The sequence below is a fragment of the Episyrphus balteatus genome, chromosome 2 (genome assembly GCF_945859705.1).
Source record: "Episyrphus balteatus chromosome 2, idEpiBalt1.1, whole genome shotgun sequence".
NCBI classification, from domain to species: domain Eukaryota; kingdom Metazoa; phylum Arthropoda; class Insecta; order Diptera; family Syrphidae; genus Episyrphus; species Episyrphus balteatus.
In genome coordinates this window covers 32,035,149-32,052,253 of record NC_079135.1, presented here as the reverse complement: position 1 = coordinate 32,052,253, position 17,105 = coordinate 32,035,149, and positions in this window count along the sequence as shown.

Below are 17,105 nucleotides of genomic sequence, written 5' to 3'. Positions count from 1 at the left end.
CATTTTTGTACTCTGCTATTCACTCCTTATCGCATTGCAAAGAGTTTGGACGTAAAAAAGTTCACCTTAAAAAAATATGATAAAAATTCGGAATTTTTTACAAAAATGGCCATAACTCCGTTAATATGAGTCTTTTTGGGGTCAAAGTATGCAAAATTCCAAATCCCATAAAATCAAAACTACGCATCCAAAACTTATAAAAGATACATTTTTGTACTCTGCTATTCACTCCTTATCGCATTGCAAAGAGTTTGGGCGTAAAAAAGTTCACCTTAAAAAAATATGGTAAAAATTCGGAATTTTTTACAAAAATGGCCATAACTCCGTTAATATGAGTCTTTTTGGGGTCAAAGTATGCAAAATTCCAAATCCCATAAAATCAAAACTACGCATCCAAAACTTATAAAAGATACATTTTTGTACTCTGCTATTCACTCCTTATCGCATTGCAAAGAGTTTGGACGTAAAAAAGTTCACCTTAAAAAAATATGATAAAAATTCGGAATTTTTTACAAAAATGGCCATAACTCCGTTAATATGAGTCTTTTTGGGGTCAAAGTATGCAAAATTCCAAATCCCATACAATCAAAACTACGCATCCAAAACTTATAAAAGATACATTTTTGTACTCTGCTATTCACTCCTTATCGCATTGCAAAGAGTTTGGGCGTAAAAAAGTTCACCTTAAAAAAATATGGTAAAAATTCGGAATTTTTTACGAAAATGGCCATAACTCCGTTAATATGAGTCTTTTTGGGGTCAAAGTATGCAAAATTCCAAATCCCATAAAATCAAAACTACGCATCCAAAAATTATAAAAGATACATTTTTGTACTCTGCTATTCACTCCTTATCGCATTGCAAAGAGTTTGGACGTAAAAAAGTTCACCTTAAAAAAATATGATAAAAATTCGGAATTTTTTACAAAAATGGCCATAACTCCGTTAATATGAGTCTTTTTGGGGTCAAAGTATGCAAAATTACAAATCCCATAAAATCAAAACTACGCATCCAAAACTTATAAAAGATACATTTTTGTACTCTGCTATTCACTCCTTATCGCATTGCAAAGAGTTTGGGCGTAAAAAAGTTCACCTTAAAAAAATATGGTAAAAATTCGGAATTTTTTACAAAAATGGCCATAACTCCGTTAATATGAGTCTTTTTGGGGTGAAAGTATGCAAAATTACAAATCCCATAAAATCAAAACTACGCATCCAAAAATTATAAAAGATACATTTTTGTACTCTGCTATTCACTCCTTATCGCATTGCAAAGAGTTTGGACGTAAAAAAGTTCACCTTAAAAAAATATGATAAAAATTCGGAATTTTTTACAAAAATGGCCATAACTCCGTTAATATGAGTCTTTTTGGGGTCAAAGTATGCAAAATTCCAAATCCCATAAAATCAAAACTACGCATCCAAAACTTATAAAAGATACATTTTTGTACTCTGCTATTCACTCCTTATCGCATTGCAAAGAGTTTGGGCGTAAAAAAGTTCACCTTAAAAAAATATGGTAAAAATTCGGAATTTTTTACAAAAATGGCCATAACTCCGTTAATATGAGTCTTTTTGGGGTCAAAGTATGCAAAATTCCAAATCCCATAAAATCAAAACTACGCATCCAAAACTTATAAAAGATACATTTTTGTACTCTGCTATTCACTCCTTATCGCATTGCAAAGAGTTTGGACGTAAAAAAGTTCACCTTAAAAAAATATGATAAAAATTCGGAATTTTTTACAAAAATGGCCATAACTCCGTTAATATGAGTCTTTTTGGGGTCAAAGTATGCAAAATTCCAAATCCCATAAAATCAAAACTACGCATCCAAAACTTATAAAAGATACATTTTTGTACTCTGCTATTCACTCCTTATCGCATTGCAAAGAGTTTGGGCGTAAAAAAGTTCACCTTAAAAAAATATGGTAAAAATTCGGAATTTTTTACAAAAATGGCCATAACTCCGTTAATATGAGTCTTTTTGGGGTCAAAGTATGCAAAATTCCAAATCCCATAAAATCAAAACTACGCATCCAAAAATTATAAAAGATACATTTTTGTACTCTGCTATTCACTCCTTATCGCATTGCAAAGAGTTTGGACGTAAAAAAGTTCACCTTAAAAAAATATGATAAAAATTCGGAATTTTTTACAAAAATGGCCATAACTCCGTTAATATGAGTCTTTTTGGGGTCAAAGTATGCAAAATTCCAAATGCCATAAAATCAAAACTACGCATCCAAAACTAATAAAAGATACATTTTTGTACTCTGCTATTCACTCCTTATCGCATTGCAAAGAGTTTGGACGTAAAAAAGTTCACCTTAAAAAAATATGATAAAAATTCGGAATTTTTTACAAAAATGGCCATAACTCCGTTAATATGAGTCTTTTTGGGGTCAAAGTATGCAAAATTCCAAATCCCATAAAATCAAAACTACGCATCCAAAAATTATAAAAGATACATTTTTGTACTCTGCTATTCACTCCTTATCGCATTGCAAAGAGTTTGGACGTAAAAAAGTTCACCTTAAAAAAATATGATAAAAATTCGGAATTTTTTACAAAAATGGCCATAACTCCGTTAATATGAGTCTTTTTGGGGTCAAAGTATGCAAAATTCCAAATCCCATAAAATCAAAACTACGCATCCAAAACTTATAAAAGATACATTTTTGTACTCTGCTATTCACTCCTTATCGCATTGCAAAGAGTTTGGACGTAAAAAAGTTCACCTTAAAAAAATATGATAAAAATTCGGAATTTTTTACAAAAATGGCCATAACTCCGTTAATATGAGTCTTTTTGGGGTCAAAGTATGCAAAATTACAAATCCCATAAATTCAAAACTACGCATCCAAAACTTATAAAAGATACATTTTTGTACTCTGCTATTCACTCCTTATCGCATTGCAAAGAGTTTGGGCGTAAAAAAGTTCACCTTAAAAAAATATGGTAAAAATTCGGAATTTTTTACAAAAATGGCCATAACTCCGTTAATATGAGTCTTTTTGGGGTCAAAGTATGCAAAATTCCAAATCCCATAAAATCAAAACTACGCATCCAAAACTTATAAAAGATACATTTTTGTACTCTGCTATTCACTCCTTATCGCATTGCAAAGAGTTTGGGCGTAAACAAGTTCACCTTAAAAAAATATGGTAAAAATTCGGAATTTTTTACAAAAATGGCCATAACTCCGTTAATATGAGTCTTTTTGGGGTCAAAGTATGCAAAATTACAAATCCCATAAAATCAAAACTACGCATCCAAAACTTATAAAAGATACATTTTTGTACTCTGCTATTCACTCCTTATCGCATTGCAAAGAGTTTGGACGTAAAAAAGTTCACCTTAAAAAAATATGATAAAAATTCGGAATTTTTTACAAAAATGGCCATAACTCCGTTAATATGAGTCTTTTTGGGGTCAAAGTATGCAAAATTCCAAATCCCATAAAATCAAAACTACGCATCCAAAACTTATAAAAGATACATTTTTGTACTCTGCTATTCACTCCTTATCGCATTGCAAAGAGTTTGGGCGTAAAAAAGTTCACCTTAAAAAAATATGGTAAAAATTCGGAATTTTTTACAAAAATGGCCATAACTCCGTTAATATGAGTCTTTTTGGGGTCAAAGTATGCAAAATTCCAAATCCCATAAAATCAAAACTACGCATCCAAAACTTATAAAAGATACATTTTTGTACTCTGCTATTCACTCCTTATCGCATTGCAAAGAGTTTGGACGTAAAAAAGTTCACCTTAAAAAAATATGATAAAAATTCGGAATTTTTTACAAAAATGGCCATAACTCCGTTAATATGAGTCTTTTTGGGGTCAAAGTATGCAAAATTCCAAATCCCATAAAATCAAAACTACGCATCCAAAACTAATAAAAGATACATTTTTGTACTCTGCTATTCACTCCTTATCGCATTGCAAAGAGTTTAGACGTAAAAAAGTTCACCTTAAAAAAAAAATGATAAAAATTCGGAATTTTTTTAGAAAATGGCCATAACTCCGTTAATATGAGTCTTTTTGGGGTCAAAGTATGCAAAATTCCAAATGCCATAAAATCAAAACTACGCATCCAAAACTAATAAAAGATACATTTTTGTACTCTGCTATTCACTCCTTATCGCATTGCAAAGAGTTTGGACGTAAAAAAGTTCACCTTAAAAAAATATGATAAAAATTCGGAATTTTTTACAAAAATGGTCATAACTCCGTTAATATGAGTCTTTTTACGGTCAAAGTATGCAAAATTCCAAATCCCATAAAATCAAAACTACGCATCCAAAACTTATAAAAGATACATTTTTGTACTCTGCTATTCACTCCTTATCGCATTGCAAAGAGTTTGGACGTAAAAAAGTTCACCTTAAAAAAATATGATAAAAATTCGGAATTTTTTACAAAAATGGCCATAACTCCGTTAATATGAGTCTTTTTGGGGTCAAAGTATGCAAAATTCCAAATCCCATACAATCAAAACTACGCATCCAAAACTTATAAAAGATACATTTTTGTATTCTGCTATTCACTCCTTATCGCATTGCAAAGAGTTTGGGCGTAAAAAAGTTCACCTTAAAAAAATATGGTAAAAATTCGGAATTTTTTACAAAAATGGCCATAACTCCGTTAATATGAGTCTTTTTGGGGTCAAAGTATGCAAAATTCCAAATCCCATAAAATCAAAACTACGCATCCAAAACTTATAAAAGATACATTTTTGTACTCTGCTATTCACTCCTTATCGCATTGCAAAGAGTTTGGACGTAAAAAAGTTCACCTTAAAAAAATATGATAAAAATTCGGAATTTTTTACAAAAATGGCCATAACTCCGTTAATATGAGTCTTTTTGGGGTCAAAGTATGCAAAATTCCAAATGCCATAAAATCAAAACTACGCATCCAAAACTTATAAAAGATACATTTTTGTACTCTGCTATTCACTCCTTATCGCATTGCAAAGAGTTTGGACGTAAAAAAGTTCACCTTAAAAAAATATGATAAAAATTCGGAATTTTTTACAAAAATGGCCATAACTCCGTTAATATGAGTCTTTTTGGGGTCAAAGTATGCAAAATTCCAAATCCCATAAAATCAAAACTACGCATCCAAAACTTATAAAAGATACATTTTTGTACTCTGCTATTCACTCCTTATCGCATTGCAAAGAGTTTGGACGTAAAAAAGTTCACCAATATGAGTCTTTTTGGGGTCAAAGTATGCAAAATTCCAAATGCCATAAAATCAAAACTACGCATCCAAAACTTATAAAAGATACATTTTTGTACTCTGCTATTCACTCCTTATCGCATTGCAAAGAGTTTGGACGTAAAAAAGTTCACCAATATGAGTCTTTTTGGGGTCAAAGTATGCAAAATTCCAAATCCCATAAAATCAAAACTACGCATCCAAAACTTATAAAAGATACATTTTTGTACTCTGCTATTCACTCCTTATCGCATTGCAAAGAGTTTGGACGTAAAAAAGTTCACCTTAAAAAAATATGGTAAAAATTCGGAATTCTTTACAAAAATGGCCATAACTCCGTTAATATGAGTCTTTTTGGGGTCAAAGTATGCGAAATTCCAAATCCCATAAAATCAAAACTACGCATCCAAAACTTATAAAAGATACATTTTTGTACTCTGCTATTCACTCCTTATCGCATTGCAAAGAATTTAGACGTAAAAAAGTTCACCTTAAAAAAATATGATAAAAATTCGGAATTTTTTACAAAAATGGCCATAACTCCGTTAATAGGAGTCTTTTTGGGGTCAAAGTATGCAAGTATGATGAGGTCCACTCCAACCGCGGGTCTGGAAGCAATCCTTAATCTCACTCCCTTAGATCTATTTGTACAAGAATTGGCAGCGAACAGCGCCCTACGACTCAGTCAAACCAACATTTGGAATACTAGTCAAAACGGCCATACTACGATCCTTTCTAACTACGTTGGCTACAACGTTAGTACAGATTACATGACCCCCTACTTAGACTTTAACAAGTCCTTTAATGTCAGTTTCCCTAACAGACAAGATTGGGAAAACAGTATACCTTTCTCAAATGAGTCGACTATCGCCATCTTTACCGATGGTTCGAAAATGAACACTGGGGTTGGTGCAGGTTTTTACTCAGAAAACCTCAACCTTGCCAGTTCTTTCAGGCTCCCCGATCACAGCAGTGTCTTCCAAGCCGAGATATTGGCAGTGAAAAATGCTGCTAAACAAATATCCATGATGGCGATATCACCTGCTGACATCACCTTTTTCATTGATAGTTAAGCGGCAATAAAAGCGATTTCTGCCACCTTAATCAAGTCTAAGCTTGTTTCTTGCTGTCGCGAAGAGCTTAGGGTTCTTGGTATGCAGCATAATGTAAGACTCTGCTGGGTTCCCGGCCACAGTGATGTGTTCGGAAACGAAAAAGCGGATGAGCTTGCAAGGGAGGGCTCAATGCTTGATCCCTCTCTCATAGACCTTAACATTAGAATCCCACAATGTGAAATAAGGCGAAATATCGTCAACAAGATTTCACAAAAAACCAACGATAGATGGAACCTCCTAGAAACCTGCGGTCACACCAGGAAACTATGGCCGAACTTCGACGAGAAAAAATCAAATAAGATCTTACTACTTAGTAAGCCTTCTTTAAGATCCCTAATAGGCGTCTTAACGGGTCATAACCTACTGGGATACCACAAAAAGAAAATGGGGCTTTGTACGGATGATCTATGCAGAGGCTGCGGCAATGAGGACGAACAGGAAAACACTGTTCACTTCCTCTGTCACTGCCCAACACTCTGTCGCACTAGGAAAAAATTCTTAGGAAACTACTTCTTTAATGAATTAGAAGAACTAGCGGAACTCTCAGGCAATAGCCTACTGAACTTTGTCAAGTCCTCCAAATGGCTCGAACAACCATAGCATTCATAGGTTAACACTTTTTTCATGAAGTTACAATACTTCAGGGTATCACAAGGGATCTACATTGATCTAAGTGTGACGGTAACAATATCAACTGTCAGCCCACATAACCTAACCTAACCTAACCATGCAAAATTCCAAATGCCATAAAATCAAAACTACGCATCCAAAACTAATAAAAGATACATTTTTGTACTCTGCTATTCACTCCTTATCGCATTGCAAAGAGTTTGGGCGTAAAAAAGTTCACCTTAAAAAAATATGATAAAAATTCGGAATTTTTTACAAAAATGGCCATAACTCCGTTAATATGAGTCTTTTTGGGGTCAAAGTATGCAAAATTCCAAATCCCATAAAATCAAAACTACGCATCCAAAACTTATAAAAGATACATTTTTGTACTCTGCTATTCACTCCTTATCGCATTGCAAAGAGTTTGGACGTAAAAAAGTTCACCTTAAAAAAATATGATAAAAGTTTGGAATTTTTTTACAAAAATGGCCATAACTCCGTTAATATGAGTCTTTTTGGGGTCAAAGTATGCAAAATTCCAAATGCCATAAAATCAAAACTACGCATCCAAAACTTATAAAAGATACATTTTTGTACTCTGCTATTCACTCCTTATCGCATTGCAAAGAGTTTGGGCGTAAAAAAGTTCACCTTAAAAAAATATGGTAAAAATTCGGAATTTTTTACAAAAATGGCCATAACTCCGTTAATATGAGTCTTTTTGGGGTCAAAGTATGCAAAATTCCAAATCCCATAAAATCAAAACTACGCATCCAAAACTTATAAAAGATACATTTTTGTACTCTGCTATTCACTCCTTATCGCATTGCAAAGAGTTTGGACGTAAAAAAGTTCACCAATATGAGTCTTTTTGGGGTCAAAGTATGCAAAATTCCAAATGCCATAAAATCAAAACTACGCATCCAAAACTTATAAAAGATACATTTTTGTACTCTGCTATTCACTCCTTATCGCATTGCAAAGAGTTTGGGCGTAAAAAAGTTCACCTTAAAAAAATATGGTAAAAATTCGGAATTTTTTACAAAAATGGCCATAACTCCGTTAATATGAGTCTTTTTGGGGTCAAAGTATGCAAAATTCCAAATGCCATAAAATCAAAACTACGCATCCAAAACTTATAAAAGATACATTTTTGTACTCTGCTATTCACTCCTTATCGCATTGCAAAGAGTTTGGACGTAAAAAAGTTCACCAATATGAGTCTTTTTGGGGTCAAAGTATGCAAAATTCCAAATGCCATAAAATCAAAACTACGCATCCAAAACTTATAAAAGATACATTTTTGTACTCTGCTATTCACTCCTTATCGCATTGCAAAGAGTTTGGGCGTAAAAAAGTTCACCTTAAAAAAATATGGTAAAAATTCGGAATTTTTTACAAAAATGGCCATAACTCCGTTAATATGAGTCTTTTTGGGGTCAAAGTATGCAAAATTCCAAATCCCATAAAATCAAAACTACGCATCCAAAACTTATAAAAGATACATTTTTGTACTCTGCTATTCACTCCTTATCGCATTGCAAAGAGTTTGGGCGTAAAAAAGTTCACCTTAAAAAAATATGGTAAAAATTCGGAATTTTTTACAAAAATGGCCATAACTCCGTTAATATGAGTCTTTTTGGGGTCAAAGTATGCAAAATTCCAAATCCCATAAAATCAAAACTACGCATCCAAAACTTATAAAAGATACATTTTTGTACTCTGCTATTCACTCCTTATCGCATTGCAAAGAGTTTGGACGTAAAAAAGTTCACCTTAAAAAAATATGATAAAAATTCGGAATTTTTTACAAAAATGGCCATAACTCCGTTAATATGAGTCTTTTTGGGGTCAAAGTATGCAAAATTCCAAATCCCATAAAATCAAAACTACGCATCCAAAACTTATAAAAGATACATTTTTGTACTCTGCTATTCACTCCTTATCGCATTGCAAAGAGTTTGGACGTAAAAAAGTTCACCAATATGAGTCTTTTTGGGGTCAATGTATGCAAAATTCCAAATGCCATAAAATCAAAACTACGCATCCAAAACTTATAAAAGATACATTTTTGTACTCTGCTATTCACTCCTTATCGCATTGCAAAGAGTTTGGGCGTAAAAAAGTTCACCTTAAAAAAATATGGTAAAAATTCGGAATTTTTTACAAAAATGGCCATAACTCCGTTAATATGATTCTTTTTGGGGTCAAAGTATGCAAAATTCCAAATCCCATAAAATCAAAACTACGCATCCAAAACTTATAAAAGATACATTTTTGTACTCTGCTATTCACTCCTTATCGCATTGCAAAGAGTTTGGACGTAAAAAAGTTCACCTTAAAAAAATATGATAAAAATTCGGAATTTTTTACAAAAATGGCCATAACTCCGTTAATATGATTCTTTTTGGGGTCAAAGTATGCAAAATTCCAAATCCCATAAAATCAAAACTACGCATCCAAAACTTATAAAAGATACATTTTTGTACTCTGCTATTCACTCCTTATCGCATTGCAAAGAGTTTGGACGTAAAAAAGTTCACCTTAAAAAAATATGATAAAAATTCGGAATTTTTTACAAAAATGGCCATAACTCCGTTAATATGAGTCTTTTTGGGGTCAAAGTATGCAAAATTCCAAATCCCATAAAATCAAAACTACGCATCCAAAACTTATAAAAGATACATTTTTGTACTCTGCTATTCACTCCTTATCGCATTGCAAAGAGTTTGGACGTAAAAAAGTTCACCTTAAAAAAATATGATAAAAATTCGGAATTTTTTACAAAAATGGCCATAACTCCGTTAATATGAGTCTTTTTGGGGTCAAAGTATGCAAAATTCCAAATCCCATAAAATCAAAACTACGCATCCAAACCTTATAAAAGATACATTTTTGTACTCTGCTATTCACTCCTTATCGCATTGCAAAGAGTTTGGACGTAAAAAAGTTCACCTTAAAAAAATATGATAAAAATTCGGAATTTTTTACAAAAATGGCCATAACTCCGTTAATATGAGTCTTTTTGGGGTCAAAGTATGCAAAATTCCAAATCCCATAAAATCAAAACTACGCATCCAAAACTTATAAAAGATACATTTTTGTACTCTGCTATTCACTCCTTATCGCATTGCAAAGAGTTTGGGCGTAAAAAAGTTCACCTTAAAAAAATATGGTAAAAATTCGTAATTTTTTACAAAAATGGCCATAACTCCGTTAATATGAGTCTTTTTGGAGTCAAAGTATGCAAAATTCCATATCCCATAAAATCAAAACTACGCATCCAAAACTTATGAAAGATACATTTTTGTACTCTGCTATTCACTCCTTATCGCATTGCAAAGAGTTTGGACGTAAAAAAGTTCACCTTAAAAAAATATGATAAAAATTCGGAATTTTTTACAAAAATGGCCATAACTCCGTTAATATGAGTCTTTTTGGGGTCAAAGTATGCAAAATTCCAAATCCCATAAAATCAAAACTACGCATCCAAACCTTATAAAAGATACATTTTTGTACTCTGCTATTCACTCCTTATCGCATTGCAAAGAGTTTGGACGTAAAAAAGTTCACCTTAAAAAAATATGATAAAAATTCGGAATTTTTTACAAAAATGGCCATAACTCCGTTAATATGAGTCTTTTTGGGGTCAAAGTATGCAAAATTCCAAATCCCATAAAATCAAAACTACGCATCCAAAACTTATAAAAGATACATTTTTGTACTCTGCTATTCACTCCTTATCGCATTGCAAAGAGTTTGGACGTAAAAAAGTTCACCTTAAAAAAATATGATAAAAATTCGGAATTTTTTACAAAAATGGCCATAACTCCGTTAATATGAGTCTTTTTGGGGTCAAAGTATGCAAAATTCCAAATCCCATAAAATCAAAACTACGCATCCAAACCTTATAAAAGATACATTTTTGTACTCTGCTATTCACTCCTTATCGCATTGCAAAGAGTTTGGACGTAAAAAAGTTCACCTTAAAAAAATATGATAAAAATTCGGAATTTTTTACAAAAATGGCCATAACTCCGTTAATATGAGTCTTTTTGGGGTCAAAGTATGCAAAATTCCAAATCCCATAAAATCAAAACTACGCATCCAAAACTTATAAAAGATACATTTTTGTACTCTGCTATTCACTCCTTATCGCATTGCAAAGAGATTGGACGTAAAAAAGTTCACCTTAAAAAAATATGAGAAAAATTCGGAATTTTTTACAAAAATGGCCATAACTCCGTTAATATGAGTCTTTTTGGGGTCAAAGTATGCAAAATTCCAAATCCCATAAAATCAAAACTACGCATCCAAAACTTATGAAAGATACATTTTTGTACTCTGCTATTCACTCCTTATCGCATTGCAAAGAGTTTGGACGTAAAAAAGTTCACCAATATGAGTCTTTTTGGGGTCAAAGTATGCAAAATTCCAAATGCCATAAAATCAAAACTACGCATCCAAAACTTATAAAAGATACATTTTTGTACTCTGCTATTCACTCCTTATCGCATTGCAAAGAGTTTGGGCGTAAAAAAGTTCACCTTAAAAAAATATGGTAAAAATTCGGAATTTTTTACAAAAATGGCCATAACTCCGTTAATATGAGTCTTTTTGGGGTCAAAGTATGCAAAATTCCAAATCCCATAAAATCAAAACTACGCATCCAAAACTTATAAAAGATACATTTTTGTACTCTGCTATTCACTCCTTATCGCATTGCAAAGAGTTTGGGCGTAAAAAAGTTCACCTTAAAAAAATATGGTAAAAATTCGGAATTTTTTACAAAAATGGCCATAACTCCGTTAATATGAGTCTTTTTGGGGTCAAAGTATGCAAAATTCCAAATCCCATAAAATCAAAACTACGCATCCAAAACTTATAAAACATACATTTTTGTACTCTGCTATTCACTCCTTATCGCATTGCAAAGAGTTTGGACGTAAAAAAGTTCACCAATATGAGTCTTTTTATGGTCAAAGTATGCAAAATTCCAAATGCCATAAAATCAAAACTACGCATCCAAAACTTATAAAAGATACATTTTTGTACTCTGCTATTCACTCCTTATCGCATTGCAAAGAGTTTGGACGTAAAAAAGATCACCCTAAACAAATATGATACAAATTCGGAATTTTTTACAAAAATGGCCATAACTCCGTTAATATGAGTCTTTTTGGGGTCAAAGTATGCAAAATTCCAAATCCCATAAAATCAAAACTACGCATCCAAAACTTATAAAAGATACATTTTTGTACTCTGCTATTCACTCCTTATCGCATTGCAAAGAGTTTGGACGTAAAAAAGATCACCCTAAACAAAAATGATACAAATTCGGAATTTTTTACAAAAATGGCCATAACTCCGTTAATATGAGTCTTTTTGGGGTCAAAGTAGGGTAAAAGCGGGTGATATGGCGCGGCGGGTGAGATGGCGCACTTTAAATATCTTTTACATTTATTGCTCTAAAAATGTACGAAAAATATTTTTAGGTTTCTTTAAATATTTTAAATCGAAGTAGCCAGTAATCGTTTCTTTACCTGTGATACAAAAAATAAAAAAAAATTTCAAAGCAAATCATGTGATGATTTTTTTCGAATTTTTTTTTCGCCCTTTTTTTTTGTTCCGATATTTTGTGAGTCGTTGGGATCTTAGATGCCCTTGATACACCAATACATACAAGAAAGTATAAGTTATGCATTGCGTGTGAAATCTGAGCTCTAGTTCTATCTGCTTTTTATGGGTGCTTACGAATATAAGTTATGCGCAAAAAGGTGCGATGGCGCAGTTTTTTGCGGGTGAAATGGCGCATTCCCTACTAGAATTTTTTAATTGAGTATAGTTTTAGCATGTGCCATATCACCCTCAAAATATTTTTTTAAGTAATTCAGCCAAGTTCAAATTTTATAAAAAAGACGACTAGTTGCTATCTATTATACAGCATGCATTGGTGCTTGACTCCTTCACATCGTTCAACCATTTTTGCAATGAATTTGGCAATAGAAACCTAAAACAAACTCATGCGCCATCTCACCCACCCTATAGGGGGAGATGGTTTTTTTTAAACTTTTTTTCTATATTAATTTAAAAATATAAATTTAAAATATAAAATTCTGTAAAACAAACGATACGTTGGATATTGAATATAGAACATTTTTGCATTGTTAGAAATATGAAATGTGGTTTACTTTGAAAAATATGACAAAAACAAAAAAGGTATGCCATCTCACCCGCTTTTACCCTATGCAAAATTCCAAATCCCATAAAATCAAAACTACGCATCCAAAACTTATAAAAGATACATTTTTGTACTCTGCTATTCACTCCTTATCGCATTGCAAAGAGTTTGGACGTAAAAAAGATCACCCTAAACAAATATGATACAAATTCGGAATTTTTTACAAAAATGGCCATAACTCCGTTAATATGAGTCTTTTTGGGGTCAAAGTATGCAAAATTCCAAATCCCATAAAATCAAAACTACGCATCCAAAACTTATAAAAGATACATTTTTGTACTCTGCTATTCACTCCTTATCGCATTGCAAAGAGTTTGGACGTAAAAAAGATCACCCTAAACAAATATGATACAAATTCGGAATTTTTTACAAAAATGGCCATAACTCCGTTAATATGAGTCTTTTTGGGGTCAAAGTATGCAAAATTCCAAATGCCATAAAATCAAAACTACGCATCCAAAACTTATAAAAGATACATTTTTGTACTCTGCTATTCACTCCTTATCGCATTGCAAAGAGTTTGGACGTAAAAAAGATCACCCTAAACAAATATGATACAAATTCGGAATTTTTTACAAAAATGGCCATAACTCCGTTAATATGAGTCTTTTTGGGGTCAAAGTATGCAAAATTCCAAATCCCATAAAATCAAAACTACGCATCCAAAACTTATAAAAGATACATTTTTGTACTCTGCTATTCACTCCTTATCGCATTGCAAAGAGATTGGACGTAAAAAAGTTCACCTTAAAAAAATATGAGAAAAATTCGGAATTTTTTACAAAAATGGCCATAACTCCGTTAATATGAGTCTTTTTGGGGTCAAAGTATGCAAAATTCCAAATCCCATAAAATCAAAACTACGCATCCAAAACTTATAAAAGATACATTTTTGTACTCTGCTATTCACTCCTTATCGCATTGCAAAGAGTTTGGACGTAAAAAAGATCACCCTAAACAAATATGATACAAATTCGGAATTTTTTACAAAAATGGCCATAACTCCGTTAATATGAGTCTTTTTGGGGTCAAAGTATGCAAAATTCCAAATCCCATAAAATCAAAACTACGCATCCAAAACTTATAAAAGATACATTTTTGTACTCTGCTATTCACTCCTTATCGCATTGCAAAGAGTTTGGACGTAAAAAAGATCACCCTAAACAAATATGATACAAATTCGGAATTTTTTACAAAAATGGCCATAACTCCGTTAATATGAGTCTTTTTGGGGTCAAAGTATGCAAAATTCCAAATCCCATAAAATCAAAACTACGCATCCAAAACTTATAAAAGATACATTTTTGTACTCTGCTATTCACTCCTTATCGCATTGCAAAGAGTTTGGGCGTAAAAAAGTTCACCTTAAAAAAATATGGTAAAAATTCGGAATTTTTACAAAAATGGCCATAACTCCGTTAATATGAGTCTTTTTGGGGTCAAAGTATGCAAAATTCCAAATGCCATAAAATCAAAACTACGCATCCAAAACTTATAAAAGATACATTTTTGTACTCTGCTATTCACTCCTTATCGCATTGCAAAGAGTTTGGGCGTAAAAAAGTTCACCTTAAAAAAATATGGTAAAAATTCGGAATTTTTACAAAAATGGCCATAACTCCGTTAATATGAGTCTTTTTGGGGTCAAAGTATGCAAAATTCCAAATCCCATAAAATCAAAACTACGCATCCAAAACTTATAAAAGATACATTTTTGTACTCTGCTATTCACTCCTTATCGCATTGCAAAGAGTTTGAACGTAAAAAAGATCACCCTAAACAAATATGATACAAATTCGGAATTTTTTACAAAAATGGCCATAACTCCGTTAATATGAGTCTTTTTGGGGTCAAAGTATGCAAAATTCCAAATCCCATAAAATCAAAACTACGCATCCAAAACTTATAAAAGATACATTTTTGTACTCTGCTATTCACTCCTTATCGCATTGCAAAGAGTTTGGACGTAAAAAAGATCACCCTAAACAAATATGATACAAATTCGGAATTTTTTACAAAAATGGCCATAACTCCGTTAATATGAGTCTTTTTGGGGTCAAAGTATGCAAAATTCCAAATCCCATAAAATCAAAACTACGCATCCAAAACTTATAAAAGATACATTTTTGTACTCTGCTATTCACTCCTTATCGCATTGCAAAGAGTTTGGGCGTAAAAAAGTTCACCTTAAAAAAATATGGTAAAAATTCGGAATTTTTACAAAAATGGCCATAACTCCGTTAATATGAGTCTTTTTGGGGTCAAAGTATGCAAAATTCCAAATCCCATAAAATCAAAACTACGCATCCAAAACTTATAAAAGATACATTTTTGTACTCTGCTATTCACTCCTTATCGCATTGCAAAGAGTTTGAACGTAAAAAAGATCACCCTAAACAAATATGATACAAATTCGGAATTTTTTACAAAAATGGCCATAACTCCGTTAATATGAGTCTTTTTGGGGTCAAAGTATGCAAAATTCCAAATGCCATAAAATCAAAACTACGCATCCAAAACTTATAAAAGATACATTTTTGTACTCTGCTATTCACTCCTTGTCGCATTGCAAAGAGTTTGGGCGTAAAAAAGTTCACCTTAGAAAAATATGGTAAAAATTCGGAATTTTTTACGAAAATGGCCATAACTCCGTTAATATGAGTCTTTTTGGGGTCAAAGTATGCAAAATTCCAAATCCCATAAAATCAAAACTACGCATCCAAAACTTATAAAAGATACATTTTTGTACTCTGCTATTCACTCCTTATCGCATTGCAAAGAGTTTGGACGCAAAAAAGTTCACCAATATGAGTCTTTTTGGGGTCAAAGTATGCAAAATTCCAAATGCCATAAAATCAAAACTACGCATCCAAAACTTATAAAAGATACATTTTTGTACTCTGCTATTCACTCCTTATCGCATTGCAAAGAGTTTGGACGTAAAAAAGATCACCCTAAACAAATATGATACAAATTCGGAATTTTTTACAAAAATGGCCATAACTCCGTTAATATGAGTCTTTTTGGGGTCAAAGTATGCAAAATTCCAAATGCCATAAAATCAAAACTACGCATCCAAAACTTATAAAAGATACATTTTTGTACTCTGCTATTCACTCCTTATCGCATTGCAAAGAGTTTGGACGTAAAAAAGTTCACCAATATGAGTCTTTTTGGGGTCAAAGTATGCAAAATTCCAAATCCCATAAAATCAAAACTACGCATCCAAAACTTATAAAAGATACATTTTTGTAGGTACTCTGCTATTCACTCCTTATCGCATTGCAAAGAGTTTGGACGTAAAAAAGATCACCCTAAACAAATATGATACAAATTCGGAATTTTTTACAAAAATGGCCATAACTCCGTTAATATGAGTCTTTTTGGGGTCAAAGTATGCAAAATTCCAAATCCCATAAAATCAAAACTACGCATCCAAAACTTATAAAAGATACATTTTTTTACTCTGCTATTCACTCCTTGTCGCATTGCAAAGAGTTTGGACGTAAAAAAGTTCACCTTAAAAAAATATGGTAAAAATTCGGAATTTTTTACAAAAATGGCCATAACTCCGTTAATATGAGTCTTTTTGGGGTCAAAGTATGCAAAATTCCAAATCCCATAAAATCAAAACTACGCATCCAAAACTTATAAAAGATACATTTTTGTACTCTGCTATTCACTCCTTATCGCATTGCAAAGAGTTTGGACGTAAAAAAGTTCACCTTAAAAAAATATGGTAAAAATTCGGAATTTTTACAAAAATGGCCATAACTCCGTTAATATGAGTCTTTTTGGGTCAAAGTATGCAAAATTCCAAATGCCATAAAATCAAAACTACGCATCCAAAACTTATAAAAGATACATTTTTGTACTCTGCTATTTACTCCTTATCGCATTGCAAA